The sequence below is a fragment of the Cervus elaphus genome, chromosome 15 (assembly GCF_910594005.1).
Source record: "Cervus elaphus chromosome 15, mCerEla1.1, whole genome shotgun sequence".
Taxonomy (NCBI): Eukaryota; Metazoa; Chordata; class Mammalia; order Artiodactyla; family Cervidae; genus Cervus; species Cervus elaphus.
The window spans coordinates 49763989-49784389 of NC_057829.1; positions in this window are offsets into that span (position 1 = coordinate 49763989).

The window sequence follows — 20401 nt, forward strand, 5'->3', positions numbered from 1 at the left end:
AGAAACTTAAGACAACACAAACAGATGTAAAGATATATCATGCTCATAGATTGGAAGAATTAATATTGTTAAAATGACCATACTACTACCCAAGTGTAGTCGCTCAGCCATGTCCAACTCTTTGTAACCCATGGACTGTAAACCTGCCAAGGTCCTCTGTCCATGGAATTCTCCAGGCAAGAATACTGCAGTGGGTTACCATTACGTTCTCCAGAGGGTCTTCCCGACCCAGGAGTCAAACACGGGTCTCTTTCTTTGCAGGCAGATTCTTTACCATCTGTGACATCAGGGAAGCCAAGGTAGTCTTTATCAAAATATCGAAGGAATTTTTCCAAAAGTGGAATAAACAATTTTAAAATTGTCAGGAAACACAAAGACTCCAATAGCCAAAACAATCTTGAGAAAGAAGAAAGCTGAAGGAAACATGCTCCCTGACTTCAGGCTATACTATAAAGCTACAGTAATCAAGACACTTGCTCCTTGAAAGGAAAACTATGACAAAACTAGACAGCATATTAAAAAGCAGAGACATCACTTTGCTGACAAAAGTTTGTAATAGTCAAAGCTATGGATTTTCCAGTAGTCATATATGGATGTGAAAGCTGGACAATAAATAAGGCTGAACGCCAAAGAATTGATTCTTTAGAACTGTGGTGTTGGAGAAGACTCTTGAGAGTCCCCTGGACTGCAAGGAGATCAAGTCAGTCAATCCTAAAGGAAATCAACCCAGAATATTCATTGGAATAAAATGCTCACACAAATTAAATATTATACAGTCATAAAAAGGATATCCTGTCATTTGCAGTAATATGAGTAGACCTAGAAGGGTATTATGTTAAGTGAAATACTTAAGATAGAGAAAGACAAATACTGTATGATATCACTTATATGTGGAATCTAAAAAAGATAAATTCAGAGAAATAAAGAGGACAGACGTGATTACCAAGATTTAGATAGTATGGGAAATGGGTAAAAGTGTTAAAGAGTACCACCTTGCAGTTATAACATGATTAAGTTCCAGAGATATAATGTATAGCATGGTGATTATATTTAATAATACTGTTTGTATATTTATAATTTCCTAGAGGTAGATCTTAAATGTTCTCAACACCCACACAGAGACACAAAATGGTAACTATATGAGGTAATGAATGTGGTAACTAACCTCAACAAAAAAAATTATGTGAGGTGATGGGTGACGAGTGTGTTTACAAACCTTATTCTATAATCACTTGGCAGTACATACCTGTATCAAATCATTACAGCATATGCCTGAAACTTACACAATATGTCAGTTATATCTCAATACATCTGGAGAAAAAATTAATTCAGCTTTTTATGGGGGATTGTTATCATTACAACATGATTACTATAGTACTGCAAATTAATATGCCTGAGTTAAAGTAAAACAAAAGGAACACATATTAAGATATAGCTTGGCAAATATTTCCATACCAAAAGAATTCTTTAGAAGTCAAAGTTGCTATTAAATTGTATTTTATTAGCTGAATTTGTAATTTGTGGTGACTTGTTTCCTTTGATCTTAACCCATGTTCAAGCCACATCTTCTTAAGAAAACCACAATATTTTTTATGTCCATGCCAATTTCCTTCTCACTTCAATTCTCTGCACTTCTTTTATTCTGACTTACATGATTTCATAAAATAATTATGCAGTTGCCTTTCTTTCATCTTTTATGTCTCATCTCAAATGCCCCCTGCTCTGAGAGCCATCATACCTTTTGCTGATAGTCATTCTGAATTAGAGCATCCCCACAACTAGCTCAGTGCCTTGATTTATTATCTTCTCAGCACTTATTCATTGTCTAATGCCTTCCAAGAGAATGTAAGCACAATGAGAGGAGGAATCTTGTCTTTTACTCTAGGTATTGTCTGCCACATAAACAGAGTTCACTGTCAATAATTATTGTTACACAAAATGAGCCTTTTTATAGACAGCAAAGGTTAATGAGGTTAGGGTTTATCTCCTCCTTGCAGGTGGAATACACAAGAGAAGAACAAATACCTACAAATGGACATTAGTGACTCTTTGACCCTCTGAGATTTAGTGCAGCACTCTTATCTCTAGGATAATTATTATCATTTGCACAGTCTATTACAGCCAGGCAGGTTCTTTTGAAAAAAGTCAAATAGGCTGTGGGAAAAATATGTTAGAGATAACTAAACTGAAACATAAAAGCTATTTTACACCCTGCCTCCAAAAAAAAAAAACAAAAACAAAAACCCTGACTTATTTTCTAAACTTTGGAAAAATAAGTCTAAAGATAATTCACACTCATTCATATAATATTCTCTTTACAAATAGAAAGGTGGAATTTGATTTAGTTATTAGAAGACCTCAAAGGCAATAGAAAGAGCTGTCCTCATTTTAATGCACTGTTTTATTACATATACTTTTTTCCTTTCATATTTTTGTCTACACAATACTTCACATAATTCTTCAACATTTTGAAGTGGATGAAATTGTTCTTTTGGTCTTTCTTGCAATGAAAAGATGAGTGCTCAAATCAGTGAATGAAGCTGTTGAAGTGATGGAGAAATTCCACTGAATTCAAGAAGAGGCTAAGAAAGCCAGGCCTTTTAGCAAACGAGTGTATTGGAAACTAGAAATTTTGTAACTAACAATACTTTCTTTGTTATCAGTTGTATATTGTCACTTTTACTTCTCTTTTATTCTTTCTCATGATTTGTCATCAAACATCTTCTATCTCTCTCCACTTCATATTATTTTATATTCTATTTCTTCAGCAATGGATGATAATTCAGAATCAAAGTGCCTGTATTTATGTAACAGCCTGTATTTACATTTAATATTTATACATTCTCATAGTTAAGATAGCTCATTAAACTGTCAAGAAATTCATTCTGTGCTGTCTCTTGTATTTCTCCATATATTATTATGATATGGTTTATACTTATAAATTTTTCTTGAAATTCCTATGTGAATCCTTTGTACAGATATACTATAATGTCTTTTGCTTCTGTCTCTTTGAACTTTTTGTTTAAATATCAATTTTATTTAGTTTTATTTACTCCCTCCTCTATGGACCAACTAAACTTGAAGAGCGAGAAAACCTATTTACATGCACTGGAGCAAATGAAAATGAAAAAAAATAATGAGCCTTTAATGCTTTCTAATTAATGTAGAATATTTAGATTAGCTATAACCTCTGCTGTCAAAGATCTGCCCAAACAAGATTCACATCAAAGGTCTAATGTTTACTTGTTTTCCAGAATGACTTCCATAGTAATGCTAATCTCTGTTTCAGCCCACTGCTTGGGCACCTCAAATTATTAAAAATGTGAAGTTATTATAGACACTAAGAGACTATTTACATTTTCACCAAAGGATGACAAGAGTCAGAAACTAACAGAGATATAGGTTTATAGGGCCCAGAGATTGTGACTGGCTTACTAAAAGCATCCAGCTAATAGCAAAGGCAATGCTGTAAACTAAGGCCATTTCCTCAGGATCAGGGTTTACAAAACTATGCGCTCTCTGAAGCAGCACTCTCTAAGGAAATACTGTTACCCATTCCTCTTGTCATTCAGCTAAAAGGAATAGACATGAGCATTGACTATAACCTAATAGATGTTACAGGAACTCAAGCAGAACTCTGATTGACCTAAGAGAGATAAAAGAAACTCATTCCACCCATCCTCCTTTGTCGCTGCATCAAGATAATATTAGAAAGAGGGGCAGAAAGAAGTGGGGTAGAGGCTCCCAGCATTGTCTTGGGAATCAGATTCAGACAGAGAAGGAAGCAATGCATGCCTCCAACATCTCTGGGAAAAAAATAAAGTCATATGTGAAGAACTCCTAGTATTGTTGTATTTGGAGATCTGATTTGTAGGAAATACGACTAAGAATAGAAGATCTTCAATACCACATGCGAACTTTACTTTCCGTCAGTTCTTCAAAACTGGTCAAACTTTCCCCACCTTTTGCTAAGGATTTATTACTACTGTGAAATTACACCATATTCTTCATGTAGCAAGAGGATGCACCAGAAACATTGTTTAAGCATTATTTGTATTTGTTTCTCTTCTAGTTGTTTTTAATTTTAATACTAGTATCATTGTGCTAGTGGTAAAGAAACTGTCTGCCAATGCAGGAGACATAAGAAACGCAGGTTTGATCCCTGGGTTGGGAAGATTCCCTGGAGAAGCACACAGCAACCCACTCCAGTATTCTTGTCTGGAGAATCTCATGGACAGGGGAGTCTGGCGGGCTACAGTCCATGGGGTTGCAAAGAGTCAGACACAAGTTGGACATGACTGAAGCGACATAGTACATAAAGAAACAGAAGTAATACAAAATCTTAGAATTTATCAAAACAGTTTATAAAGATGGCAAAGCAACTTCTACCAATTCAATGATAAATATGCTTCTCAGAAAGGATAAGATCCATTATACATTGACTAACATTTATGAACCTTTACTCTTAAGGCACTAAATATTTCCTGGTATAACCTGTAGATGCCAACCAATCCCAGAATTTTCCATGAGTTGATCACACCCTGCTCCTTGAACACTATAAAACTCTTTACCACTCTCTCCAGGGTGGGTCACACAGTCGAGGGCATAACCTGCTGTAGCCCCTACTCTGCCCTTTGCCCAGCAAAGCAGTAAAAGCTACTTTTTTTTACTTCACCCCAAATTCTGTCTCTGTGTTTGTATCTGGCATAGGTGAACAGGGGCCAAGTTTTGCCAACATACCAACCAAAGAAAATTCCTTAAAGATCTCATGTGATTAGGTTAGGCCCACAGAGGTAGCCTTCCTTAAAATAAACTGAGACGTAAAAGCTAAACTTTGGAGTGAAATTCATTAAATTTAAAGTCCTGGAGATCATGCAGAGTATGTGTATTGGGGAGAGAGGTGAGAAATCTTGTAGACCATTTTAGAATTCAGCTTGCTACAGTCCATAAGGTCGCTGTACTTTTATCAGTATTTCTAAGAGAAATCACTAATTCTTTACCAGGCGTCACAGCAGCATTGGAAAAGGAAAGTATTTGCATATTTTTCACATACCTAAACTGAAAGCCGTATCAGGAAATATCCTACCTACTGGTTTCAGCTTTTTAAAACAGAATGTGTTTGCTATATTACAACAAATTTTTACATCATGTTTCAGTTCAGTTCAGTTGCTTAGTTGCGTCCAACTCTTTGTGACCCCTCTTTGCAGCACGGCAGGCCATCATGTTTAAGGCTGTCTTTTATTTTTGTGGGGCTCGTCATTCTTGGAGATAAAGGACAGAAAAAATTTCCTGCTGCTACAAGTAGATGACAGCAAAGCAAATTGATCATTTTCCAAATATACCTAGGAGGGCTTTCCTCAGTGGGCTTAGAGAACAGCAAATCATGCCAAATAAGTCTGTTGTTTATTTATTTTTTATAATAATCCTATCTCTAACTGACTACTGTACTCAATGGCTCCCGGAGGCCTAGTTTTATCAAAAATCCATATACTATCTTCAATTAAAAAGTCAAACTACTCATCTGTGGTAGATATTACGTCTATATTTCATTTTACAAATACACATGACCATGTTGGCCTTTTTCATGAACTGTTAAAAATAGTAATGATTAAATGTGTCATCATTACACTTTCATACACCAAGAAAAGTAACAAAGTGACTCAAATTAGCAATCCAGCAAATTTAGTTTGCTAAATCTTCAGAAACTGTCAAGTTTAATGACCCATTCTAATAAAAAAGAGCATTGATCAGTAGATCAATATCAACTTGACATAAGAGCAAGAGAAGAGGAAAATGTTAATTAATCAGTTAAAGCATCCATTCAACAAATGTGTGCTGACAGTCTTCTGCATGCCTGGTAGACAGAGGGGTTACAATGGTGAATAAGACAAGGCCCTTGCCCTTAAGTCATTTTTCACCTCTCTTATAGAAATGAACAAGCAAACCATCAATTACAAACAACAACAAAAAATGTGGCTGAGGGATTATATGCTCTGGGGCTTTGTATTATGAACATCTGATGTTACATTAAGGACCACTGGGAGAGGCTTGAGCTGACAGTGAAGGTATAACAATTTGTAAGTGTCCTGTGCTTTTGAATATATCCTTAGTTAACATGGATGAAAATAGCAAAGGCATGCCTATCAAATTTCTGGATAATTCAAAACTGAGAATGATTGCTGCTTGTAAAAATAATTATATTTCAAAATATACTTCAAAGTAACTAGCTCACTCAAGCTAAAATAAATGCCCACTACCAGGAAAAGAAAAGCTAGAATAGAAAGAAAGATAAGTATCATTAGTTTTAAATCATTTTAAATATAATTATATTTAAGAAGAATAATAAGAACTTGTGATGATTTGGTTTGAAGAGTGAGAGAAAGATGCAGAGAAGTTGGGCTGAGTAAATCAATCAAATAATAGCTACCATGTATTCAAAATCTTACTTAGCTCACCTATTTATAGGTCAGTAAATTAATAAATTTCTGTAAGTTTACATATTGGCAGTAATTCCTGGAACCAGTATTTGAGTCTAAATCTTTCAGTGACAGACATGGATTGATAACATAATTTAGGAGGCAATTCATTGTATTAAAATAGATGAAATTACAGTACATTAAAACAATACAAACTTTACTTGATAAAATATACTTTAATAGGAATACTGTATGGGTTTAAAGACAGTAAGGGATATTTTATATGACATATATAGTTAGTTAATGTAAGCTATATTAGGCCATGTACTGGAGAATAATATATGTTTCAGTACATGAGGAATTGATTAAAAAAAAATTCAAATTTGAAGACAAGGCTACAAATTACAAATAGAGAAATGAAATGAGCTGACCTCACAGCTGATAGTCCAATCATGTGAAGCAAATGTTCCAGCTAAAGCTAATTCCATTCCCAGATGACCCTGATGTAAGAAACTCTCTTCAGGCTGATGATACAATAATTTGAAAATTTAAAGAAAATTACCATTTCCCACTCAAGAAAATGGGTGAGATGAGTTTAACAGTGTTTTGTGCAATAGCAAAAAATAAATGAACTGAGAAAAGGTATGGTTTATCTATCAAAGGGAGAACAGAGCCTGTGACATTGAAAATTTCTTGAATAATTGAAGAATGTTTTAACTATAATGTCAGTGTCAGTAAGGTCAGTGTCAGTAAGCCAAGTTTCATGAAACATGTTCCACTGGATGAAATTGTAACAAGGAAAAACCCCTGTCTTGGTAAATAGGGATGCTCATTGTCATGACTCCTTTCTGTGAAATGGCTTGTGTGGCTATCAAATATGGCAGCTTACAGTCTTGATTGTTTTCCTTGCCCTTTGCTAAGACGAAAGATGGAACTAACTGAAAAGGAATAGAATGGCTATGAAGAGAATTTGGGGTAGTGAAGGAATCCAAAATAGTCTAAATATAAGAGGCTTAGGAGGTATACAATGGGCCTCTTTAGATGTATAATTACCTTCTTTGAATGTGCAGCAGTGCATTTCTTAAAGCTATTCTTGCTTCAGAAGGTAGAACAAAACCAATGGGTGAATTTTATAAAAGAGTAGTAAACAGTAATATTTTAGATAAATACTGTGTTAATTTTGAGTACTTTCATTTTTCAATAAGACTGTGAGCACTTTGACCTATTCCGTTCTCCCCATCATTGAAATAACTAATCAGAAAGGGAATAGAGTGCTTTGTCAGGAAGCTGTGCAGGAAATTTGTCCTTTAGATAGACAGTTATATAAATTGATGTTAAAACCCCTTCAGACTTCAAATAATATTATTCCAAGTGTATTTTCTTCATAATGAAAAAAATAAATTATACAAGTTAATGAATAAATAATTAGATATTAAACAATGTGGGTGGAAAGGAAAATTACCAGTTCTGTAAATAAAGCCTATAATAAAATCTACTTCCTTTATATGAATATGTTGCCAAGGGGCCTGGATTCATTATTTAGAATAAAGAAACATTCTCTTCTTTTCACTGAAATAACTCTTAATAGAGAATTATTAGGCAGAGAGATGAAAAAGTATGTAATACCATGGTAACCATAAGAGTAACTAGGAAAAAGACTCACTAAATTAATCAAAATACTAACACAATCATCTCAGGAAGAGTTGAGGACAGTAGGAGAAAAAGTGTTCACTTATATGAATAATTTCATTTAACTCATTATTCCAAAGGTCCTTTCCACTTAGATGACCTAAAAAAATTGCTTACATCTCATAGAAAGACTTTAGCATTCCATTAGTAAAATATTTAATTTTCATTAAAGCTGTCTCTTGGTGAAAATCATTCAAATAAACTTTGGAGCTCACTCTGATACATATAAATTTGATCTAACATCAACACATTTATCCTAGCCTTTTTCCTGTCTACATTTGTCAAGTCTCTTCTCTGAAAGTGAGAAACTTGGCAACTCCAGACCCATTTAATCTCAGTAAGTTTATACTTACTGGTTTATCACCACTGTATATATTTAAACTTCAAGCTGGTCTCACCCAAAGTTCGTTCAGACACCCTGCCCACCACTGATCTCCACCTGGTGAGCTCTAGAGATATCACTGTCTATCTCCTCAGAAGGCATATCAGACTAAATCTGGATCCTAATCACCCTGACCTTTACATCAGGTGTACTGAGTTGGTTGATGGTTCAACTCTGATAAATGAGAAGTGGAAGAAACATTAGGTTAAATTTTTATGTAAAGAATATAAAGATTTCCAAGGGTTAACCTGCTAATTAGGTTACCATTGCCAATTATTTTATTATCTTAAGCTAATGTCCATGTCTGAGCATTCTTTGGCATTGCCTTCTTTGGGATTGGAATGAAAATTGACCTTTTCCAGTCCTGTCGCCACTGCTGAGTTTTTCAAATTTGTTGGCATATTGAGTAAGCACTTTCAAGATGATTAGAGATAGCAACGGAACTATTCATGCAAAGACGGGCTCAATAAGGGACAGAAATGGTATGGACCTAACAGGAGCAGAAGATATTAAGAAGAGGTAGCAAGAATACAGAGAAGAATTGTACATAAAAGATCTTCATGACCCAGATAATCACAACAGTGTGATCACTCACCTAGAGCCAGACATCTTGGAATGTGAAGTCAAGTGGGCCTTAGGAAGCACCACTATGAACAAAGCTAGTGTATGTGATGGAACTCCAGTTGAGCTATTTCAAATCCTAAAAGATGATGCTGTGAAAGTGCTGCACTCAATATGCCAACAAATATGGAAAACTCATCAGTGGCCACAAGACTGGAAAAGGTCCGTTTTCATTCCAATCCCAAAGAAAGGAAATGCCAAAGAATGTTCAAACTACTGCACAATTGCACTCATCTCACATGCTAGAAAAGTAATGCTCAAAATTCTTCAAACAAAACTTCAACAATACATGAACCGTGAACTTCCAGATGTTCAAGCTGGATTTAGAAAAGGCAGAGGAACCAGAGATCAAACTGCCAACATCTGCTGGATCATCAAAAATGCAAGGGACTTCCAGAAAAACATATATTTCTGCTTTATTGACTATGCCAAAGCCTTTGACTCTGTGGATCACAATAAAACCTGGAAAATTCTGAAAGAGATGGGGATACCAGACCACTTGACCTGCCTCTTGAGAAATCTGTATGCAGGTGAGGAAGCAACAGTCTTAGAACTGGATATGGAACAACAGACTGGTTCCAAATAGGAAAAGGAGTACGTCAAGGCTGTATATCGTCACCCTGCTTATTTAACTTATATGCAGAGTACATCATGAGGAACGCTAAGCTGGAAGAAGCACAAGCTGGAATCAAGATTGCCGGGAGAAATATCAACAACCTCAGACATGCAGATGACACCACCTTTATGACAAAAAGTGAAGAGGAACTAAAGAGCCTCTTGATGACAGTGAAAGAGGAGAGTGAGAAAGTTGGCTTAAAGCTCAACATTCAGGAAACTAAGATTATGGCATCTGGTCTCATCACTTCATGGGAAATAGATAGAGAAAGAGTGGAAACAGTGGCAGACTATTTTTTGTGTCTTCAAAATCACTGCCAATGGTGACTGCAGCCATGAAGTTAAAAGACGCTTATTCCTTGGAAGGAAAGTTATGACCAACCTAGACAGCCTATTAAAAAGCAGAGACATTACTTTGCCAACAAAGGTCTGTCTAGTCAAGGCTGTGGTTTTTCCAGTGGTCATGTATGGATTTGGGAGTTGGACTATAAAGAATGCTGAATGCCGAAGAATTGATGCTTTTGAACTGGGGTGTTGCAGAAGACTCTTGAGAGTTCCTTGGACTGCAAGGAGATCCAACCAGTCAATCCTAAATGAAATCAGTCTTGAATATTTATCTAAAGGACTGATACTGAAGCTGAACCTCCAATGCTTTGGCCACTTGATGTGAAGAGCTGACTCATTAAAAGACCCTGATGCTGGGAAAGATTGAATGTGGGAGGAGAAGGGAACAACAGAGGATGAGATGGTTGGATGTCATCACTGACTTGATGGACATGAGTTTGTGCAAACTCTGGGAGTTGGTGATGGACAAGGAAGCCTGGCATGCTGCTGTCCATGGGATCACAAAGAATTGGACAGGACTGAGCAACTGAACTGAATCTACATTGAGTTTAACTCACCGTCCAAATATTTTTAAGAATTTCAAATTAAATATACCAAAGGATGGGGTCATTAACATTTAAAATTTGTTCTAATAACATCATTGACCTTCCAGTTTTCTAAGATAAATTATTTCACTTGGTCCTCTCTTTATCTTCTATACTCAGATGGCTGTCAAAACCCTGATGGTTTTAATTCCAAATGTCCATATCTATCAACTGTTTGTAGGGTATTGTTTTAGCTGCTCTAACAAAAAGATCTTCCTAACTAAATCATTGTTTAAATAAGATCACCATTCATATCTTTAGCACTTGTAATTCAGTGCAGCTATTCCAAAAACACGTAAAGTGACTTGATTGTCTTTAGGGGCTAAGTCTCTAACCTTGATTGATCTGAACTATATACCCAGTTTTCCTGGGCCTCCAGATTATGGATGACCAACCATGAAACTTCTCAACTCCATATTTGTATGTGCCAGTTCTTTATAATCTTTCTCTCTTCCTCTTTTTCTGGAGAATCCTACCTAATACAGCATGTTGTATGCAATGGGATTGTTAATATTATTATCCTTCTTACAATTATTATTAACACTATGTTGCACATTCTACTAGTTGCTTTGGGAAAACAAAAATAATCAAAGCATGACCATGGTTCACCAGGAATTTATAGACTTGTAAAAGCGGGAAAAAAACTGAGTAAAATTTGATATTAACTATTTTTTAAAAAATGAAAGTGACGAGTAAATAGAAGTTATATCCAAGTAAATGCCTAATATTTGGTTGTATATATAAATAAAGGCAATATTACATATCTAACTTCTATAGTTAGATATTCAAGGAGGAGCATTTTTTTCTGTTTCAGTTCAGTTCAGCCGCTCAGTCCTGTCTGACTTTACAACCCCATAAATCACAGCATGCCAGGCCTCCCTGTCCATCACCAACTCCTGGAGTCTACTCAAACCCATGTCCATTGAGTCGGTGACACCATCCAACCATCCTCAACGAAGAATCCTCTGTTGTCCCCTTCTCTTCCTGCCCCCAATCCCTCCCAGCATCAGGGTCTTTTCCAACGAGTCAACTCCTCGCTTGAGGTGGCCAAAGTACTGGAGTTTCAGCTTCAGCATCAGTCCTTCCAATGAATACCCAGGACTGATCTCCTTCAGGATGGACTGGCTGGATCTCCTTGCAGTCCAAGGGACTCTCAAGACTCTTCAACACCACAGTTCAAAAGCATCAATTTTTCGGCGCTCAGCTTTCTTCACAGTCCAACTCTCACATCCATACATGACCACTGGAAAAACCATAGCCTTGACCAGATGGACCTTTGTTGGCAAAGTAATGTCTCTGCTTTTCAATATGCTATCTAGGTTGGTCATAACTTTCCTTCCAAAGAGTAAGCATCTTTTAATTTCATGGCTGCAATCACCATCTGCATTAATTTTGGAGCCCCAAAATATAAACTCTGACTTTGTTTCCATTGTCTCCTCATCTATTTCCCATGAAGTCATGGGACCAGATGCCATGATCTTAGTTTTCTGAATGTTGAGCTTTAAACCAACTTTTTCATTCTCTTCTTTCACTTTCATCAAGAGGCTTTCTAGTTCCTCTTCACTTCCTGCCATAAGGGTGGTGTCATCTGCATATCTGAGGTTACTGATATTTCTCCCGGCAATCTTGATTCCAGCTTGTGCTTCTTCCAGCCCAGCATTTCTCATGATGTACTCTGCATATAAGTTAAATAAGCAGAGTGACAATACACAGCCTTGACGTACTCCTTTTCCTATTTGGAACCAATCTGTTGTTCCATGTCCAGTTCTAACTGTTGCTTCCTGACCTGCATACAGGTTTCTCAAGAGGAAGGTCAGGTTTTCTGTATAATGGTACCTAAATCCATCTAGTCAAGGCTATGGTTTTTCCAGTGGTCATGTATGGATGTGAGAGTTGGACTGTGAAGAAAGCTGAGCACCGAAAAATTGATGCTTTTTAACTGTGGTGTTGGAGAAGACTCTTGAGAGTCCCTCGGACTGCAAGGAGATCCAGCCAGTCCACCCTAAAGGAGATAAGTCCTGGGTGTTCATTGGAAGGACTGATGCTGAAGATGAAACACCAATACTTTGGCCACCTCATGCGAAGAGTTGACTCGTTGGAAAAGATCCTGATGCTAGGAGGGATTGGGGGCAGGAGGAGAAGGGGATGACAGAGGATGAGATGGCTGGATGGTATCACTGACTCAATGGGCATGAGTTTGAGTAAACTCCGGGAGTTGGTGATGGACAGGGAGGCCTGGCATGCTGAGGTTCATGGGGTCGCAAAGAGTCGGACTCGACTGAGTGACTGAACTGAACTGAACTGAAATAAAAGTCACTGACTCTTACCTTGTACCCAGAGGGATTTATTCTACAATTATTATGAAACTGATCACAGAAGTGCACTTCTGTGTAAAGGGGGTATTGATAATTCCTTTGGGACAACAGAAACTAAGACTGTCTTGGGCAAATGAGACTATTTATGTCTCACATCAGTCTTTCTACTTCTAACCCTGCTCTGGAAGATGGAACATCATCTTCAAACAGAATCATCTCCAGTTCTCCAAATCTGTCACTTCAGTGATTTTGGCTTATAAACATAATGGGATGAGTCAAATTGTACAAGTTAAAGTTAAAACCAGAGGACAAAGATATCTCAAATTTGGAACAGGCTAAATGAAATATCAAGAATATTTTATAGTAAAGTTCAGAACTCATGTTTAATTCCAAGTCCTCTAAATTTGCAAGGCATTCATTGAAGCACTTTGATTTGAAGTCATCAACCTGACAGAATAAAAGCAAGAACTAGATCCTATGAATGGATATCAACTGAGCTACTGCTATTGTGTTCTTGGGATGAGACGAAAGAACTGACTGTATTTACAGTGCTGCCAAAAAATTAATTGTGCTCAACTGTCTGTTTTATTGGCATTGAAATGCCCAGTGGTGAAATAAAGTGTGTACATAACACATTAGCATAAATGTTTTAGAAATTATTGATTTGTGCAGAAATGAAGCCTCCAAGAAGGGATAAGGGTTTTGATAACTGAGTTTCTATTACCCTGAAGCTTCCAGGAAAGTTTGGGTTCCTCAAACATTTTCTGAACTCTTGAAAAGAGAAGAGACACAGTGATATGCTTACCTATTCACTTTAGAAAAATAACTACTTGGCTACTCTGCATTTTGTTAGTCTTCCTTTTCCCCTGGGAATCTAAAAGTATTTTGTCAATTTATATAATGAAATACAACCGTGTGTGCATTCTCAGTTGCTTAATCGTGTCCGACTCTTCACAACCCCATGGACTGTACCTGCCAAGTTCCTCCAGCCGTGGGATTATCCTGGCAAGAATACGGGAGTGGGTTGCCATTTCCTTCCCCAGAGTATCTTCCCAACCCAGGGATCAAACCCACATCTCCTGCAGCTCTGACATTGGCAGGTAGATTCACCCCTGAGACACCTGGGAAGCCCAAAATACAAGATACTCACAAATTTTTCCTAACTAAATAGGATACTTCTTCTGGACCATAAGGATTTAAAAAGTACAAAAAACCAAAAAATAAACCTTCAGATATCACATCATAAAAAGAATACATCCTCAATATCCCATCTCTGGTAAGAGCTAAGAACCTAGGAAGAGAACTTCATTAAAAAAATTCTTTCTGAAATGTTAGTTAGAGACCATCAATTTAAGACAATCTGTTTTTCTCTATATTTACACTTTTAAAAGATATAAACTAGAATTTTAGAATACCAGGGATTACTTCTATTTTAAAAACTTTATCCTATACTACCCCACTCCCAGAATAAAATCTAGAGATGAGAGGAAGCCTATTTATTCTAGTGGTAGGAAGAAAATAATACTCTTAAAATGACATGGCAGAATTAAATTGATAAAAATGAGCATTTTCCTCTATATTTTTCCTTTGATTAAACATAATCACATTAGCCTGACCCATTTTCTCAAGTGTTGATGAAGTATGGCTTTCTGCCTTGTCTAAGACATGTTCTTTGAAGAATCTTTCAGAGCATGAGGTCACAAGTCTATATCTTCCATAATGGCAAGTTAACACTTGGCCAAACTTGCTTCTCAGGCTACTGGAAGATTGGAAGCTTTGCATCATCACCATCATAGTCTATTCTTGCCTTAAAAGACTCCAGCCATCCTTCTTTTACTTCAGGGTTATGGCATATCAAAATATCCAGTGACAGAATTTAACCTTACATGTGCCGCAGGGAAGAGTCATATGTCTTCTGCTATGGTCAGGGGTGTTTACAGTTCTCTCACTCAGCATATATTGTCTTAATCTTGGGAAAGTGCTTGATGAAGACAAGGGTTAGTTAGGTAACTCAAATGTGTTAAAGTAACTCTTGTCTCAGCTTATATTCATTACATCCTATGCAATTTTCAGTCGCAGAATTCAGCCGTAGATGAAAAAGCTATATATTTAATCTTATAAAAGTCTACAAGGCACAGAGAAAACATCATAATTCTACTTTTATAGTAAAACAATTTATATTCCAGAATGCAATTAGCATGTCCATATACATTTTGATTCCTGATAGAAATGGGACTTTTCTTGTTATCTATGCATATTTGCTGGAATGCAAATGCAAGAATAAGAGATGACAAATCACCCTTACCTACAACCACACAAAACACAAATTCTGAAGAAAGGTCTTACAGAAAAGACAGCCAAAAACATTTTTGCAATACTACTCTTTACCCTGCTGTTGTTTAGTTGCTAAGTTGTGTTCGATTCTTTTGAGATCCCATCGACTATAGCCCACCAGGCTCCTCTGTCCATGGGATTTCCCAGGTAAAAACACTGGAATGGGTTGCCATTTTCTTCTCCAGGGAATCGTCCTTACCCAAGGATCAAACCCATGTCTCTTGCATTGACAGGCAGGTTCTTTACCACTGAGTCACCAGGGAAACCTCACTCTTTATCCTACCTCAGGCTTTATATGGGAAAAATAGAGGCTTTTATCCTTCCAGGGACTATGTGGATATGTGTGTTTGTGTGAGATATTGTGTGTGTGTGTGTGTATGTATATGGAGGTGAGGGGAGATGTCTTTCTCTTACTGACTGGAAACTATTTTGAATATGAATTGTCCTTTAAGAGAAAAGAAGGCCATATGGCTTATATCACTGGCTGCAAAACTGTTGAGGCCTAAATTTCATTGGTTAGGACAACTTCTTGCACTAGAAATGCCCAGCCAAAAAGTTCTATGGAGTGCCCATCACTTTGAGGGTTGGGCACAACAAGAACATATACAGTTTCAAATGGGCATAGTGAATACCATAGAAGCAGTCAGGCTTGCTTGTCTAGAAGGACCCTACTAGAGAATGCTATGTTGTGAATATTGGTAGCTTCAGCATAAAAAAGCTATTAAGCTCTGGGATTTTACTGGGAAGTTGTAGTGGTCAGCCTGAATAATGAAATCATATAATTTAAAATTATCTAGAAGTAAATAAAAACAGCTAATTTAATCAATTGCTTAGTTTTGTCCAACTCTGTGATCCCATGGATTATAGCCTCCCAGGCTCCTCTATCCATGGAAATCTCCAGGCAAAAATAATTGAGTGAGTAGCCATTTTCTTCTCTAGGGGATCTCCCAACCCAGGGATCAAACCCAGATCACTTTCATTGCAGCTAATTTAAATCAATCATGGAATGAAAAAGCAAAAATCTACTAATCTACCTCAGTGTTTCCAAATACCAGCATAAGGAAACTTGACTGGAATCACCCCTTGTGTTTTAGTTACATTTCACTGTTTATATGCTACAGGAATATAAAATGCTTTAGGGCAACGTTATTTATGTTCAGATGTGTTTGTAGCTTATAATGCTTAACACAGTATTACTAATTTTATAGTTATTCAGTTAATTCTTATTTACTTGACATTATACATTATACATTGCAAGAAACTTTCTGTGTCATCTGACATTTTCATAATTGTTATAAAATACACAATTTTTATGGCAAGAGAATTATTTGATTTTGCTTGTATCATGCTTTATGTGTGTGTGACTAGGTGTGTTTGCACTGTTGTATACATGTGTGTGTATAATCTATCAGTGTGTTTTATAATCTATCAGTCCTGAAGAGCACCAGTTCCTTTTTTTCCTCCTCATTATATGGGACATTATGGGATATTACAATTATTTTTATTAGCTTTGATGATCAGATGAGTTTCTGTATTTTTAAAATACATAAAAAGTGTAATGCTTTTATATAAATGTTATATAAAATGAGCCACATATGCAAAGTTCCTGGCACAAAATATGTCTATTATTATAGGAGGAGAAAAAAGAACCATAACAATGCACTATAAAGTTCAAAGATAAGTAAAGCATCACTTTTATTCTGATCTAGTAATCAGCTATAGGAGACAAAACCACAAAACACAGCAATTTTCTTTATTCACAGGAGTCATTAATATATTCTATACTCACTGTAAACAATTAATGAATACCAAATCATTACTCTTAGTGGAAATACAGTTAATATTATAAAAGGCTTTGGTCACATTTTTATCAATCTATCAATGCATATAATCTTACCATATATGCATGCATATATGTGTGTATATATATATATATCTGTTTAAAGACACTTTATTGCTAATCAATAAGCTTGGAACTCATAGCCAACAGCACAGTAACTCATGCCTGAATGAGCCTTATATAATACATGTATATCCTCCTTATGGCATATAACAGTCTTCCTGCACTTAAAAACACTAGACCGGACTTAGGTACTACCCTCGGTAGAGATTTTAAATGGAAAAATCACCAATAATAGACATAAAAATATTAAAAATGTAGCACTAAATAGAAAATGAAAAGAATTCCTGTTTGTATGAACTGAAACAAGAAGGCAGAGTGTTGCCTTGTCCATCCTCAACTGGGAATGTACATTTAGATGACTCAAATATTTTGCCACTCTGTTCATGTCTGCAAATTACTGCAAAAGTGCCATAAGTATTGGTTTGGGGGTTACAAATAAATTTAGCAATTTAAGTAAATCCTCAAATAACAAAGATCAACCATATTTTTTTTAAAAAAAGCAATTTCTGATTGGTAGAAAAATCTACAGTAAGTGTCTCCCTACAATTTACTTAATGCTAGAATGTGCAGTGAAGATATGCTTACAAATATCTAGAAAATCTTTTTTATGCAATTTTATTGACACGCTATTATTTAAAAACTGTAGCTTGGGTATACAAAAAATGTGGTTTAAGTTTCTGAAATCTATCCATTATTGAACCTTAAATTCAAATTAACTTTTTTCATTGACACATATTTGTCATGTTTTTGGTTGTTCTTGTTTGTTTTCAATAAAGTATAACAGTTAACTATTTTACAGGTTACTTGAAATTAACACTTCTAATACAATAGTTGGAAATTTGAAAATGATGTTTCCATGAACTAGATTGGTCTAGCAATAGCTGTACTTACAATATAGCTTATGGAGAATTAAAAAAAAAAAAAGAAATTAAAGTCATTATCTTCTCTCCATTACTTTCAATGAACATTTCTTTGCCTAATCATATAAAACCAAAAGGCATTTCAACCCAGTTATCCATAGTAAAGTGCATTGATGACCATTCAAAAGTACAGCTGAATCCACAACTTGAAAATTAGCCTAATGATCTCACCACCTGTCCAACTGTTAGTGAAAGTAAATGGGCCTTAATAAGCAGCTAGAAAAATTCAATTACCTGTACTACATCCCCCATGAGGATAAACCAACTAAGCCATGCAATTCAATTTGGCCAAATATTTATTACATGTCTACAGTTTTCCTCTGTGGTAGACACTGAAAGGGATTCAAAATTGAGTAAGCTCTATATCCTTAGAAAACTCATCTTCTGGTTATGGAGATCAGAGACATATAAAAGACTAGAATGCAGGACAACCTAAGACGATTGGCACAAAAGAAGCGCATGCAAATTGTTGCAGCAATTCAGAGGGGAAGGAATATTCCACTATGGGAAACAAAAAACGTTTCATGGGTAAAGGTATGCACAATGGACCTTGAGTAGTTGGAATAAACTTTCATCTGAAAGGCGGGGAAAGAGTTCAGTTAGTGATAAAGGTTTGACTTAATATGTAGAAACATGGAACACTGGGAGTGTTAGGGAAGACATGCAACCTAAAAAGAGGTTTTATGGGAGATGTGTGTGTGTGTTTTTGTATTGGGAATGTGTCAAGATTTGTCAAAGACTTTCAATGCCAGAATGAAAAATTAAAACCCAAATTGGAAAACTAAAGCTAGTATTTTGAATAGGAGAATAAAATAACGGTCAGGAGCAATGTCTCAGAATTATTTATCATGGATAAGATAATAGGCAAGTTTAGAAGAGAAAGACATAGAAGTGTGTACAGATATAAGTAGGAGATAAGTTTTAGAGCCTTAGTAGATACAATATGCTTTATGTTTATTTTTCTGTTGGATGTCCCTCAAACCCTTTTTAAAGTTGCAACAATTATTCCTGTTTTATAAAGGCTTTAAGACTTATAAGTAAGTTTCTCAAAGCAACAGAGCTAATAAATGATGAGCTGAAACATAAACTATAGTCTGTCAACTAAAGGGCATAGAAAGTCAATGTTGTTTGAAAAACTATGTAAATGAATGAATAAATATATTGTGAGTGAGTATAATTCCTTAACAAGTTTATTTCCTATCTCCAAGTAAATTTGTAATTGATTTTTCTTGAAAATGCTTCCCCTTATACTTTTCTTATACATGGAACTGTAGGAAGGTTCCCAGCAAACCAAGTGACTTTTTAGACTCTCAGCATATTTCTTGGGTTTAGACACAGTTAAAGATTTCAAATTACAATCATTTCCAAAAGCTCTGTTTATCTGCATTGTCTTTACTATTTGAATGATTCCTAAGAGGTTCTCGAATTTCATCTCCTCTGAGCTTTCAAGCAGTAAAAGCCCTAGAGAAACACTCCAAGGTACTGCTTGGACTCCAGAAAAGGGCTTCCCTTCAGCATGACTCAGTAAGTCTGGGACATGTGATTCAAACAAAAAAATGGGAAAAAACACTCAGATAGAGAAAAAGAAAAAGAAAAACAAAGCAAGCAACTTGGTGTAAAAGGTTTAAATGCAATGATCATACAAAAATAATATTAATAATTCATTAAAAGTCCCAGTATATTGCTTGAAAGTTGCATTTGAGTGAGTACCTGAGACAGAGACAGGTTTATCCAGAAACTAATTCCCTCAAAGGAGTCCACATTAGGTACATGAGCTACATTTTATGGGTTCCTATAAACACTAAAACATTTGATTGCTCATAGAAACAGGAAATCTGACCCTGCAAAATAAATGAAACTCACAGTGAATCTCGGTGAGGATGACTATCATAGGAAGGCTACTGTTCTTCAAAGGAGCTATGAAAGAAAAATTTGACACTGAGTAAACTATTCCCAGGAGAAAACAGCATTAGAGTTTAGTCCTTGGCCTCATATTTTTTTTTCATATTCATCACATTAGAACTGTAATTTTCCTTAAAAAACACTGTTTTTTTAGAAAAATTTTTTTAAAATATTATGAACAATTACCTCTGGCTCAAGCCTTCCCTAAAACTAAAAGAAGAGATGCAGTTGGTGAAATTTCTTTGTAACAATTTCAAGGAGAACTATCTAGCAAAGATGTTGAATTACAGACCTAATACATATTGAAACATTCCTATTTTGGACACAGTCTTTCATTATCTTATCATTTCTCCATTAGTACAACTCTCCAGATTT